Source organism: Toxotes jaculatrix, chromosome 13 (genome assembly GCF_017976425.1).
Source record: "Toxotes jaculatrix isolate fToxJac2 chromosome 13, fToxJac2.pri, whole genome shotgun sequence".
NCBI lineage: Eukaryota > Metazoa > Chordata > Actinopteri > Toxotidae > Toxotes > Toxotes jaculatrix.
The window spans coordinates 25,694,038-25,709,029 of record NC_054406.1 but is presented as its reverse complement, the minus strand read 5'-3'; the positions used below and the strand labels follow the sequence as shown (position 1 = coordinate 25,709,029).

The 14,992-nt window shown below is 43.6% G+C and overlaps 1 protein-coding gene and 1 pseudogene across 1 annotated transcript in view; one reads left to right on the top strand and one right to left on the bottom strand.

Annotated features, from left to right (window-relative positions):
• Positions 1 to 14,992, top strand: part of LOC121191840 (NACHT, LRR and PYD domains-containing protein 12-like) — a gene marked incomplete at its 5' end in the record, with an annotated part of 190,187 nt that overhangs the window by 106,689 nt on the left and 68,506 nt on the right. The window lies entirely within an intron of this gene.
• Positions 8,644 to 8,762, bottom strand: LOC121192516 (annotated as a pseudogene).

Sequence of the window (14,992 nt, the reverse complement as noted above, 5' to 3'; positions counted from 1 at the left end):
ACTTTTCAACCTTTTCAATGTGGGCACTATGTGTTAAAAAGGGCTTTATCTCCTCCACAGTTCTTTCTATTGTGACAACTCAAATTAAAGCTGAGACTTGGCACCTTACTGTAGTCTCCATTATTTTAGTTCAAATGTTTCTGAATGTGACGCACACAAGATGTATGGTCATATTTTCTGTAATTTTGTTTCTATTTTTTTTATAGTGAGAGAGAATAAGGGTACACCCTTATGTCAAAAGGGTCATTTATGACCCCCCCAACCCCCCACCACGTGTCGTAAGTCCGCCCCTTTATGACGTCACTTCTTAACCCCTAGACTCTAAGGCATCTCGTGACGAGGCATTTGTTGATTCGAGCGTGTCACAAAGGTGAGAAATAATGTCTCCTTCCTCCCTTTGCTACAACTCGCTTCCACCCCCCCATTTGCTTCCAACGCTCCTATCCCTGGGAAACCCCTCCCCGCATCATCACATCTCTCCATCAATTTTCTGCAGGAAATATAAATATATAAATAAAAGCGTTTACAAGTTCTCAAAATACAAACTTTCAAAGTTGCAAAAAAAAATAAAATTGAGGAGCGGCAAAGCTGGTCGGCGCCTCCGATCTGCAGCCTTCTTCATGCGATCCGCACTGCGTATGAGGATCTTGCGAGCGGCTGCCCAGATACGGTGGCAACGCCGTACCATGGCGTGGGCTGACGGGACAGTGATCTCCTTTTCTGTTTCAGAGAAAAGAGGAGGCTGGTAGCCGAACACACATTGAAAGGGAGACATACCCGTGGCTGACGTTGGGAGCGAGTTGTGGGCGAATTCTACCCACACCAGGTTCTTGCTCCAAGAAGCCGGATTCTGTGCCACCAGACATCGGAGGCAGGTCTCCAACTCCTGGTTGAGACGCTCAGTCTGGCCATTAGATTCCGGGTGGTACCCAGAGGAGAGACTGACTGTGGCTCCGATGAGTCCGCAGAATTCTTTCCAGAATCTAGAGACAAACTGGGGCCCCCGGTCAGAAACAATATCCTTTGGAAAACCATGAATACGAAACACATGAGTCATCATAATTTCAGCTGTTTCTTTGGCTGATGGCAGTTTGGGCAAAGCAATGAAATTAGTCATTTTAGAAAACCTGTCTACCACCGTGAGTACAGTGGTGTTTCCTTCGGAGACCGGGAGCCCCGTGACGAAGTCCAGAGAGATCTCAGCCCACGGACGAGTAGGAACAGGGAGGGGCTGTAGCAATCCCATCTGCGCCCTAGAAGAGGTCTTGTTGCTGGCACAGATGGAGCATGCCTCCACATATTCCCGCACCTCTCGCTCCATGGAAGGCCACCAGAATCTCTGAGAAATCACATGCATGGTTCTTTTGACTCCAGGGTGGCAGGTGAGCAGCGAGGTGTGAGCCCAATGAATCACCTGTGGACGCATAGCAACAGGGACAAACAAGCGATTCTCCAGGCACCCCCTAGGTGTCGGGTTCACACCATTAGCATGCTTCACCTGAGATTCTATTTGCCATGTCACCGCTCCTACCACACGGTTAAGTGGTAGGATGGGCTCGGGATCCTTGGCAGTGGGCTCGGGGTCAAACAGACGGGACAATGCGTCGGGCTTGGTGTTCTGGGACCCCGGCCTGTAAGATAGCACAAAGTTAAAACAGTTAAAAAACAATGTCCATCTGGCCTGACGAGAGTTAAGTCTTTTCGCTTTGCGGATGTATTCCAGATTTTTATGATCTGTCCATACTACAAAAGGATGCTGCGCACCCTCCAGCCAATGTCTCCATTCTTCCAGAGCTATTTTTACAGCCAACAACTCACGGTTACCAATGTCATAATTCCTCTCCGGTGAAGCTTGTTGTCCTTTGCTGAGCGTTGAGAGAGGATAGCTCCAACTCCGTCATTGGAGGCATCCACCTCCACCACGAACTGCCGGCTGGGATCAGGCACCGTGAGGATGGGGGCGGTAGTAAACCGTTCTTTGAGCCGCCGGAAGGCCTCCTCAGCTTGAGAAGACCATAGAAAGGGAGTCTGCGGAGAGGTGAGTGCATGAAGAGGAGCAGCTATGGCGCTGAAGTTTCTGATGAACCGCCTGTAAAAGTTAGCAAATCCTAAGAATTGCTGAACCTTTTTGCGGCTATCAGGTGTAGGCCACTTAGCCACAGCGCTAACTTTAGCCGGATCCATCTGAATCTTTCCAGGGGCTACAATGAAGCCAAGGAAAGATACAGTATTGGCATGGAACTCACTCTTTTCAAATTTAACATACAACTGGTTCTCCAGCAACCGCTGGAGAACCTGACGTACATGGCCCACATGAGAATCTGTGTCAGGGGAAAAGATCAAGATATCGTCCAAGTACACGAATACAAAGTGGTTCAAAAAGTCTCTGAGGACCTCATTAATCATGCCTTGAAAAACGGCGGGAGCATTTGTCAACCCAAACGGCATAACCAGGTATTCGTAATGACCATTAGGAGTGTTGAAACCCGTCTTCCATTCATCGCCCTTCCTGATGCGTACTAGGTGATAGGCATTCCTCAGATCTAATTTCGTAAAGATTTTGGCCTGTTGAAGCTGGTCAAAAGCCGATGACATGAGAGGCAGAGGGTAACGGTTTTTTACAGTAATGTCATTGAGTGGCCCATAATCAATACATGGCCGGAGAGACCCATCCTTTTTCCCTACAAAAAAGAACCCTGCCCCAGCTGGAGATGAAGAGGGACGGATGAGGCCAGCCTTCAATGAAGACTCAATGTAATTGTCCATGGCCTGTTTTTCTGGACCAGAAATGGAATACAGTCTCCCCTTAGGAATGGGGGCTCCCGGAATCAAATCTATGGGGCAATCATAAGGTCGGTGAGGGGGAAGGGAAGTAGCCTTACTCTTGCTGAATACCTCTGCCAAATCATGGTAACAGCTGGGGACAGAACTAAGATCTGGAGATTCAGAGTCTGTGACACAGTTAACAGAGATAGTGTTAAAAACAGGTTTCTCATTAGGATATGTTTTTACACACTTATTTTCACATCCCTCAGACCATTTCAAAACTTTCCCAGTACACCAGTCAATTTGTGGGTTATGTCTCTTTAACCAAGGAAGACCCAGGATAACAGGATGTTGGGTGGAGTAAAACAAGTGAAAACACATGAGTTCATAGTGGTCTCCTATCATAACCCCCAGAGGTTCAGTCTTGTGAGTCACTTTGAATATAAGGGTCCCGTCGAGAGCACTGGCTTCTAACGGCTGGGATAATTGTTCGGTTTTCACGTTAAGTTTTTCAGCAAGATCCCAGTCCATGAGACTCTCATCAGCACCCGAGTCAATGAGTACCCCAAGAGAAACAGTAGTGTCAGATTTCTTTACCTTGACCTCTGTTAAGGTGCGGGGAGGGAACTCAGGGGATGTGAAACGGCTCACCAGAATCCTCCCTTCTACTGGTGAGCCTGTTCTTTTTACTGGACACACAGCAAGGAGATGCCCTTGCTGCCCACAATAGAAGCACCTCCCTTCCTGCAGGCGACGACGACGCTCCTCTGCAGACAATCGGGTTCGTCCCAGCTGCATGGGCTCCTCTCCCTCCTCAGAGGGGCCCTCTTCCCGAGGAACCAATGAAGGGATGCATGGAGACTTCCGCCTGCTGGAGTAAGTAGCTGCAGCGCCACCTAGGTTTCCTTTTCGCTCCTGTAAGCGATTATCAGTTCTTATAGCAAGGGATATTAAAGAGTCAAGATCAGACGGTAGATCAATAGGCACTAACAGGTCCTGAATCTGGTCCGAGAGTCCTTTAAGAAAAATATCATACAAGGCAGTGGCATTCCATCCGCTGTCTGTGGCTAAGGTCCGAAAGCGGATGGCATAATCATTAACAGAGTCCCTACCTTGTTTGATTTTACATAGTTCTCTTGCTCTGTCTCTGTCGGATGAAATGGGATCAAAAGCCCTCCTCAGAGCCTCTATGAATTCATCAAGGGTCCGGCAGATCGATGAACCACGGGACCACTCTGCCGTAGCCCATGCCTTCGCCCTCCCAGTGAGATGGGAGACCATAAACGCCACCTTCGATCGTTCTGTGGGAAAGGCTGATGGCAAGAATTCAAAGTGCATTTCACAGTCGACGATGAAGGATCGACATTCTCCACACTCACCCGAAAACTTTTCTGGGGGAGAGAGGCGAAGAGTAGTGGCATGGGAGCCCGAGACCGGCGACAATCCAGCAGCGGCTGAAGATGTACTGGCTTCGGTGTCTGAAGAGGAGGAGGGGTTCTTTAGTAGAGCGAGGACTTGTTGCACTTCAGTGGCCAGGAGGTTCACCTGGGTAGTCATGGCTGCCTTGAAACCTTCTTGACTATTCGCCAGCTCCTTAACTCCCCGATGCAGAGAGGCCATCAGATCCTCCTGCTGATTCAGGCGAACACCTTGGGAACGAACGGCCGCTGTGAGGTGATCAGAGTCGGCTGGGTTCATGCTGGCCAGTTCGTACTGTCACGGCCGAACAAGGACCTGAACCCAAATGCACGACTCAGGAGGCAAAGTACAAAATAAAGAGTCTTTTTATTTGTCAAAAGTACCAACAGAAAATCACTCACTCGAGGCAAAAACAGTCTTCAATCTTTAAGAAACAAAAATTCACTCTCACGAGGCAAAAAACAGTCTTTCAATCTTTAAGAAACAAAAAACACTCTTACGAGGAAAAGGCCGAGCAACTGGGTAACAGACAAAGAAAAGTAACAACTCAATCCTAGGAAAAACAAGAACAAAAGATCCTAATAAAGAAATCAACGCAATACAAAACCTGACTTGGCAAGACGTGGAATAGGCGCTGGTTCTCTTACAAAATGACAAGACGAACTGGCACAGGACAAAGGGAGACGCGGACAATATATACACACTAGGTAATGGGGAACAGGTGGAAACAATCAGGGCGGGGAAAACAATCAGACGAGCCGGAACACAAGAGGAAGGGCAAGCTACCTGAAACACAAAGGGAGAACAGATTACAAAATAAAAGCGGAAATCACGAGACAACAGACAGAAAACAAGAACATAACTTAACAGAGTTTTCTGGATGTGACAAAGTCCTTTTCCCGTTCTTCCATGGTCCTTACTCTGCAGAATGTCTGAAGGTCCGGATCTGCAGAAAGTCACATAAATCACACAGAGTTTCATATCAAAGGGTCAATATGCAATGTTGTAGACTCTAAGGCGTGTCATGACAAAGCATTTGTTGTTTAGGGTGCATCAAAGAAAGATATAAATGTGCAAGTGAGAAAGTAACGTCGGTACATAGGGATCGGACTACACCGGCAAGATGACTCGTGGTAGGAATACGAATTTATCAGCTCGATCCTACGGCTTTTAAAAAATACAAAAAGCAAATAAAACATTTTGTTTTTTTCTTAGAGGTTACAGCTTGCGCTGAAATACACTCTCCTCTGTGTGAAAACTTGTCTACCGGTAAGTCTCCTCAGAACAGCTATTCATTTAAACGTCAGATTTAGTAGAGCGGGCTGAGCGGTGATTTGGGATCGGATACGTCTGCCGGAGTGTGCGGACGAGACAGCGGGGACGAGGATTTTGTGCCGGCTGTCCGTCTGTCTAAAAGCGTCTGAGACTCCGCCGTGTTAAGCGTGATACTTTCTGCAGATCCGAACCTTCAGACATTCTGCAGAGAGTAAGGACCATGGAAGAACGGGAAAAGGACTTTTGTCGCTCCTCAATTTTATTTTATTTTGCAACTTTGTATTTTCAGAACTTGTATAAACGCTTCTATTTATATATTTATATTTCCTGCAGAAAATTGCTGGAGAGGTGTGATTATGCGGGGAGGGGTTTTCCCAGGGATAGGAGCGTCGGAAGCAAATTGGGGGGGCGAGTTGTAGCAAACGGAGGAAGGAGACATTATTTCTCATCTTTGTGAGAAGCTCGAATCAACAATTGCCTCGTCATGAGACGCCTTAGAGTCTACAACATTGCATATTGACCCTTTGATCTGAAACTCTGTCACTTAGCACTCCTTTCCATGTGACCACAGCACAAGGAGAAAGGAGCTACAGGGGTGGGGGATACAGTGGGAGGGTCTAGGAAGTGATGTCATACAGGGGTGTGGGGGGGTCAACATCATAAAGGGTTACGCCACGTGGTGGGGGGTTGGGGGGGTCATAAATCAGGGGTCATAAATCACTCTTTTGACATAAGGGTGTACCCTTATTCTCTATAGTGTATACAAAATAATTTTTTTTATTCGTGATTTTAATTTGGGTGTATTATTTCTGTGAAGAAAACACTTGAATGTGAGCTGTAGGGGTTAATTATGGCTTCTTGGCAATGCTGAATAAGGACACATTAACAGTAGTTTTTTTATTGTAAGGGAAGACTGTGATTTACTTTAAAGTAGAGGAAAAAGAGGATTGTAACCAGGTTAGGTACTTTGTTTTATTTTTGATATTGTGAATTTTTGTATGGATAAAGTCATAAAGATAGAAAAAAAGACAATACAGTGAGAATTTTGCATGTTGGCAAATAAATTCAACAGAGCGAAGCGGCATTGAACTGAAGTACCTGTCGTCTGTCTCGTTCTTTTCTCCTGTTTTCTACAGGAACCTTATCTGTTTATGGGTTCTCAGCCTGATACCTGTAACACTTCCACATAAAGAAAACTGTCTGTCAAGGGTCAGACAGAGAATTATCAGGATAAGACAGGGGTGGGCAAACTGTTCCACAAAGGGCCGGTGTGGCTGCAGGTTTTTGTTCCAACCAATGAAGAGCACACAGTTTGACCAATCAACTGTCTGAAGACTGAGATCAGTTGATTAAATGAGTCAAGTCTGGTGTGCTGCTGCTTGGTTGGAACAAAAACCTGCAGCCACACAACAGTTTGGAAACCCCTGGGATGAGACCAGACTTTCCTCTGAAGAAACAGAGAACTGTGACATGATGATTAAGAGTTGAACCAATGATTTTAATAAAGGATGATAATGTGACTATTTCATCCTTGTGCTGTAAAACATTCAAAGAGTAACTGAACACTGGAGGAGTTGATATGAGACAGTAACATCACCAGTGGGGATCAGAGGACAGTCAACTATTTGAATCTGAACTAATCTCAAACCAACATGAAGCCAGAAAATGACAAGGCAGTGACAAAGGAAAATGAATTTCTATAAAGTGAAGAGTTTGCACAGGTTTGCAGGCTGTTTGACAGGTTCATCATAGACTGAGACTTGACAAATATTCCAGCTGTTTCCAACCTGAGGAACTTCACTGAGGATTGTACTGCAGATCATTTCAGTAAAAGTCATTCATCCATCATTTCTTTCACCACTGCCCAGAAAGACTATAATTATATGACAGTTGTTCAGCTAAATGGCTCCTTACAGTGTTTCTGTAGTGTCAGATTTTGTGCAATATATATGTTTGTATATTTTTTCTAAGTGTGCAAATCCTATTGTGTTCTGTTTTTGTGTTCTGCTTACCCTAGACTTTGCTCTGTTTGCTTCTGTATCTCACTCACCCCCTCCCAACTCTATCCCTCACACACTGACACAGCTCCATTATCTCCTACACACACACACACACACACACACACACACCTCTACTCTGCCACATGCACACTCCTGCACCGTTCCCCATGCTGCTCTCCCACACACACACACACACACACACACACACGCATGCACGCTCCCTTACTCTGTCTCTCACGAAGCTCTCCATCAGAGCACAGCCCATCTTGCACCTGTGGTTGTCCTTGGCACCACACTAAACCTCAAAGGTATAAGTCCCTCTGTCCCGTACATTGTTTCACTACTGTTCCCCATATACAGATGACCATGCTCCTGTTGCTCCCCTTTTGACTCCCCATTATTTTACTCATCTGTGTATGCTCCTGTGAATGTGCTGTACTCATGTCATACTCACTCCTACCATACCTGTTGCTAATTTTGAGGTAGTCTCAAAAGTTTTTAAAAAAGCAAACAACAGAAATTCAGATCCCATTAAAAATAAAATGCATGTGAAGCGTGTTAAAAATGATACACCAGATAAGCAATGACACCACGAGAGACGAAGCCAAATTCTAGGAAAAAAAGACAAATTTGACGTAGAATTTGAGGCTGGCAAAAATGCACCAACCAGACAAAGGGAAAATGAAAAAAGACATGCCAATTCACGCCCAGTAGTGTCCTTGAGATGGGTCCTTGAGATAATATGTGTATAATATGATGTATCTTTTGAGATTTTCAGATGCTCCTGCAGGACTTCTCATGCTTGTAGACTATGTGTTTGTAGAATAAAGCTTTCTGGACTCAGTCTCTCTGATCTCCGGCACCTGATTGACTCTGTGCATTTTTCTCTAAAGAAGATTTGAACACTCAGAATTTTTCGAGAAGATAAAAACTTAAGAGAGATAAGGTTAAGGTGTGGGGACTCAGCCGGACCTGGACCCAGCTTCAACTGGCAGTTGACTGGGTCTGTTGTCTGGCCTGAAAAATCCACATCAGTACAACCGTCACTTGTCGCGGTGTCCCGTTTGTCAGCCAGCTTATCAATTGCCGCCACTTAGCAACTCCACCCCCCATCTGTCTGATGAACCACACTAGTTTAGGGAAGATGTTTTTTGTTTATTCTGAATCAAAAATGGAGATAAAAGGCTTATAGCACCTAGTATTCCCAGGTGGTGTCCCATCCAATTTATAACCAGGCCCTACTCTACTTATCTTCCGAGATCAGGCGAGATCGGGCGTGCCCAGGGTGGTATGGCCGTAAGCAACACCAATCCATATAACAAGTCTCTTTATACATGTTAAAACGCCACTAACAAATCCAATGTTTAATAGGGACAATAATCATCTGGGTTTCTCTACAAATCCAAGCACCAAGACGAGAATTCTCTGACTATCCATCATCTGATAAAGGATTTTACTGCGTCTGATTACTTATAGATCCATTCCTGTCCAACATTGAGTAAGATGTAAGATGGAAATATTTAAAACAGCTACTTTTTGTGTGTGTGCCCAAACACTTTTGGGCTGAACATCATGTTCTTGTGTGCTTAAATATCACATCAAGTTAACAAACAAATCATCTGAACAAAACATTTCACTAAATGAACTAAACACTGACATGAACTACTAACATGTACTGACTTACTGAAAACCTTGGAGGTGATCTGGACTTTCCTGTAGTTTCCTCTTGTCCTTGTAACAGCAGTAGCTCCTCCCTTCCTTGTCAATAATTGTGCAGAAATATCTGAGTGCTTCTTTCTTCCTAAATCATGAGCAAGTCCTGTCCAGTCCAACTGTTTCTGCTCCTGTTTGACTTCTGAACTTGTCTCTAGCTGTGTGTCCACTTACTGCAGCCTGTGACATCAGACTGTAGAATGTTGATACATCAAAGGCATCAAAGGACAAACACACACACACTCACACACACATACTGGCACTTATATCTTTGTGAGGACACTCTCTGGCATAATGCATTCCCTCGCCCTAACCTCTCTCTCTCTTAGCATCTCAGACCTGTCAGTACCTGTGCCTCTGTCAAAGACCTGTACACACATAAAGTCATGTATTCATGTAGTCATCTGTGAATGTGTGTTTGATGAGTGCAAAGTGAAAATGCAGCATGAACCTCGTTTTTGTAAAAGCTTCTTCTCTTGTTTCCTTTGCTTCCTACAACTGTATATTTTTCAAGCATCATCTGTCATATTGAAGAAATAAGTTCATTCAGTAGCGTTATTTCTTTTTTTATTGTCATCATGTACAGTGGACTGGTAACCTCGCTCACAGCTGCTTCTTAGTTACACAGTTTACATTTCCTGATTTGAGAGGAATACACTGTGGAGGGTGTGTGGAGGAAAAACAAAGCAGTAGCTCCCTCAGAGAGGATCAATGAATGAGGCCAACTGATTGTTTGTATAATAACCATCTGTGGTTATACACCTGAGAGCAGAATGATAAATGAATGACATCTACTTTGCACCTATGTTGTTGTGACAAAAGATGATGAAAGAATGATGAAGAATTATACCATGATCAGAATTATCTTCTTTCTGGTGAAGAATAGATTGAATATGGAGGCTCCATTGGACATAATAGCTGTTTATCAAAGAGCTGCTGGTGTCAGTATTATGTGTTGATTTTTCTAAACATTGGTTTAATAAGAATCTCTCTGCAAAGTGAAACCAGCTTTGTGGGAAGGCTGAGTTACCTTGAAGCATTTCACCACCTGACAGCAGCAAAGCTGGAGCCTTTTTTTCATCTGTCTGATGATTTAACAAACTATCTATGGTTTTTTGAGTCTCATATTGAAGGGTCACTGCCCTCCAGAATGACCTTTGACCCCATTATAAACTACTAGTGGAGTCAAAGCATCTTCAGCAAGCAGCTGAACTCCTCCTCTTCTTTCTCCTCAGCAGTCCTCCTTCTTCCCTCTGAGCTCCTCAGGCTGCTGAGCTGTAGGACTCTTCAGACTAACTGCTACAGACGGCTCCTCTATGGCTCTGATTTGTCTGCTAAATAAAGCTGTTTGACAGTTGATTTAAACAGCATGTACAGTTCAGCAGCTCTGAGGAGAGGAAGTGAATCAGTGTCTCAGTGTCCAGGTGAATGGGAGCTTCACCTTTTTGTCTCTGTGTCTTCTGTGAGCCAGTGGAGGAGTTTCTGTGGATGAAGATACTGAATGTTAGTTGGAACATCTGCACAGATTATAGTACAATGTGACTCACAGAGAAATACATCAGATCAATGAAGCAGATGCATCATGAAGCAATAAAACTGTCAATTGTATCAATGTCAGTGTTTTTCTTGTCAGTGAGGTTGTGAATAATGATCAGTGTTCAGCACAGGTCTGTTGTGATGATGAGGGTGATGCTGGCTGTGTTGTGGGTTTGGCCACAGTCACGAGAGGCTTCACAAAGAGGTGAACAGAGACAAGATTTGGTGAGATACAAGACTGGCACAGACAGTGATGGAGGTTTAAAGGATAATTGCAGTTTATTTCAACCCGACATATTTGCCTTATATGTGACTATTCCCTTTTATGTGTTATGCTAACTTTGCACTCATCACCAGACACACTTCCTTTCACTTTTCAAATAAACATGACTAATTTTTATTTTTACATGAATCATTTTAAACACTTGTCTCTGAGTCTAAACCAAAAGTAACCACAGAAAGTAGCTGCCTGGAACGGCCATTACTCTGATTTATAGGGATCTACATGTCCACTTTAAATCTTTAGAATGACAAGCTGCTGTTTGGGATCTGAGTCTCTCTTAGAGTCCCAGTGTTGGGGTGTGTGACTGTGCTGTGATCACTAACATTTATTTTGTTATATTGTTCTGCTGTCCTTCTGGTATCCTGCTCAGCATGAGATCACTCACACATCAACCATCTGTGGAAATTTGATCTTTTCATCATGCATGCAGACATTTGTGGATGAAACACACTGCAAACAAGGAGTTTCACTCAAGATTGAGACATTTTATTACTCTTCATTCACCAATAACACTCAGAAACACATTCAGCAAAGCTGTTGTATAACATGTCTGTAGGAGCACATTTACCTCTGAATCAGTACATCAAGCAGTGTTTGTAATTCTGGTAAATAGACTGATTCAGTGGCTCCACTCAAAATAATTTCATGTTGCATTTCTGTTTGGAAACAAACATCAAGGGAAAAGGGGTAAATAGACAAAGAAGAGCGGATACTCTGGGTGTGTTTGGGAGCAAGAAAGTGTGAAACGCTTAGATTACAGCCACACACCCCACTCCACTCATTACCATGATGACAGCTGTGAAGGGAAACGTGCACAAGGACATTAATGAGAATTTGATCCAGTTCAGCAATTTCCCCCCTAATGTGATGATTATCATTATTCAATCCACTTAGATAATGTGAAAGATTAATGATGTAATATCTAATCAGATTCATCAGATCACAGTGTGAGATTTCTCTGATCATCAGATAGAAAATAGTGTCAGAGATTTTGCAGAACTCTTAAGGACAATGTTTCTACACACTGCAGCAAACTAACAGTTTACCCATATCCCATTAGGAACTGCACACTGGACACGTCTTGAACATGAATATGAATATATACCTTTATTGTTCACTGGGGTGGAAATTTGTCTTCAGCTTCACCAAACACAAGGAGCAACAACAGTTCATGTCAATGTCTCTCACCCCTACCCTCAAGACTCAGATTCTGGTTCCTCCTCGTCCTACCTCTGCTTCACAAAGACTCTGCGGCTCATGTCCCTTGAGTGACTATTTGTTTGGATTCTTTGTTTCGTAGTTTGTTTGTATTCATTATTTTGATTGTGATTGACTGCCCTGTCCTGATGTGTTTCACTTGTTACATAATTCCCTTGTGTATTTAAGTCTCTGTGTTTCCTTCATTCCTCTGTGTTTCCTCAGGCTTCTACTTAGTTCCTGTTCATGTTTTACTGGCAACAGGAATTGTTATGTTTTATACTTTGATGTACTCCTCCTGGCACGTTGACCAGATCCATTTAAACACTAGGACAGAAAAGCACCTTGATTATTTTACATACATCTTGAAGCTTGTCTGAAGTCACAGTGACAGGGGGCCCCAGCACCATTATGGTCTATCTGCACACATATCTGCCTTCATTCAAGATACAAATATGAAACTGGTGGAAACAGTAAGTGATATTTATCTACATTAATGTGAAGCCTGAATGTTTGTGTTGAAGACGTCACTGTTGAAATGTAGAATTTAGTTCCATTGGAGTTCAGCTGATTCAGCTGATCAATAATCAATAATAATGAAAACATCAAACAGCAGCAGAGTGTTTGTGTGTTCACACTGGGAGTCATGAGGAGGTTCATGTCTTAATAACACCTGAGACTCAGTCCAACCAGTCACACTGCATATTTGGATAATGACACACAGACACACAGACACACAGACACACACACACACACACACACACACGCACACACACACACACACACACACACCTCTCTGGGCAAAGCCTTGCAGTTTACTTTCACTTTGACCAAACTTTGTGGCGCAGATGATTTTCTCCATCTGAAGGTAAATGTCAGCAGTTTTAATGATTTTGTTCTTCTGGTTATTTTAGATGGAGAAACTGGTTTATTATGAGTGTTTTACAGTTGGATGGAGTTTGTTTAAATCAGAAGGAGGTTTGAAACAGTCGTCTCAAACTGAAATATCAGCTTGGAAATTTTACACGAGTAAAGATGACTGTCTGTTTATGACATTCGTGTGTGTGTGTGTGTGTGTGTGTGAGGAAAAAAATTGTGACGGGTCTAAAAGGCAGATCAGTGAAAATGTTAAAGTCCTGATGAACTTTTAAGACAGTATTGAACTATTGTGAAATAACAGGATATGGTCTGTAACAGACATGGACTCATGGGCCTCCTTCTCAGAGCAGGAGGAGCAGCTGATATTTCTACAGAACAAATGATGGAGAGGATGATTTCAGTTGATGTGCAGATGAATGATTTGTGTTTTCTCTCCAGATGAAGGTAGAAAGTGTGTGTGAGCTGATGTGGATGTGAATTCAGCATCATGAATCAGTGTGAGGACAGAGAGGAGGGAGCCCCTCCCCCTAAAAGCAGTCTGTGTGGGGACCATGAGATCCAGACCAAAGCTCAGAGGTGAGATGAGGATCTCTAACTGTCCATGACTCTTCTCCATGTCAGAGCTCAGCACTCACATCACTGCACCATCATTATTCACACTCAAAGCTCTGTGTGTGTTGTGTTGAAGGCCAGAGCAGCAGCACACACCAGACTCTGCTGGACCTGGACCTGAACATGGACCTGAGCCCAGCTGTGTGTTCATGAAGAGTGACAGGTCAAAGCGTGGCCTCATTGATTTTAAAGGACAGCCTCCCTCTGCTGCAAAGAAGTGAGCTGCAACTGAGTTTAAAATGTATCAGACAGCTGTCCTGTATAACTGGTCTTCTATGAAAGATGAAGTGATTGTGTTTTGTCTCCAGGCTTCATGAATGACACAGTATATGAACATGATCAGGCTGAAACACAGGCTTTAGTGGCAAAGTTGATGTTTCTCTTTTCAAGAAAAGCACTTCTTATGTTCTTATATGTGTCATTCAGATCAGAACTAAAACTCCCTGTAACTCAGCACCTATCCAGTTCCAGTGTTTGTGTTAGTGTCCTGTAGCAGAGGTGAGACTTCTGTCAAACCCAGTGTGAGTCCTTAAAACTCATCATTTAAAAGGTGGACTTGTTGTGATGACTCTAGGTCATGAGGTACAGAACTGATTGCTTGTTTCGTCTCATTGAGAATGTCACAGCACAGTAGTGTTTGCTTTAATCAGGACAGTCACCACAGAACATAAAAGCAGCTGTTGTTTGTGTACAAAGCATAAAACGCTCACAGATGCTGCAAACATAATGTGAGCTAATTCTTCATGATTCCTCCACAGAGTGGACCAGGAGAGCTCAGAGGTTCCCAGTGCTCAGTCTGCCCAGCAGCATCAAACACACCTGGACTCCATATTTATGGTCTGTACATGGACAACAACTACTCTGACATCTGTTGTGTTGACAATAATCTCCATGCTGCACTTTTTAGAGCCGTGGATTGTCAGTGTGTCCAACATGGACCTGATGTTTGGCTCCATGGTTTTACTTTGTGTCATTCATATAGTTTTCTGTTGAATCAGCCACTGATGTTGTTTCTTGTTTGTTCATTCAGGACATGTTGCTGCAGTTTGTCAACGTAAACTTAAATCTACTCTGAAGAAGAAGCTCCAGTGTGTGTTTGAGGGGATCTCTAAAGCAGGAAACCCAACCCTTCTGAATCAGATCTACACAGAGCTCTACATCACATCATCTTTGATGGTCTGGATGAGTGTCGACTTCCTCTGGACTTCCACAACACTGAGATCCTGACTGATGTTAGAGTGTAGAGAGGTCTGAGGAGTTAAAATTATAAACCTCAAAGTAATATAACTTACTGATACTGAGTGGTGACACA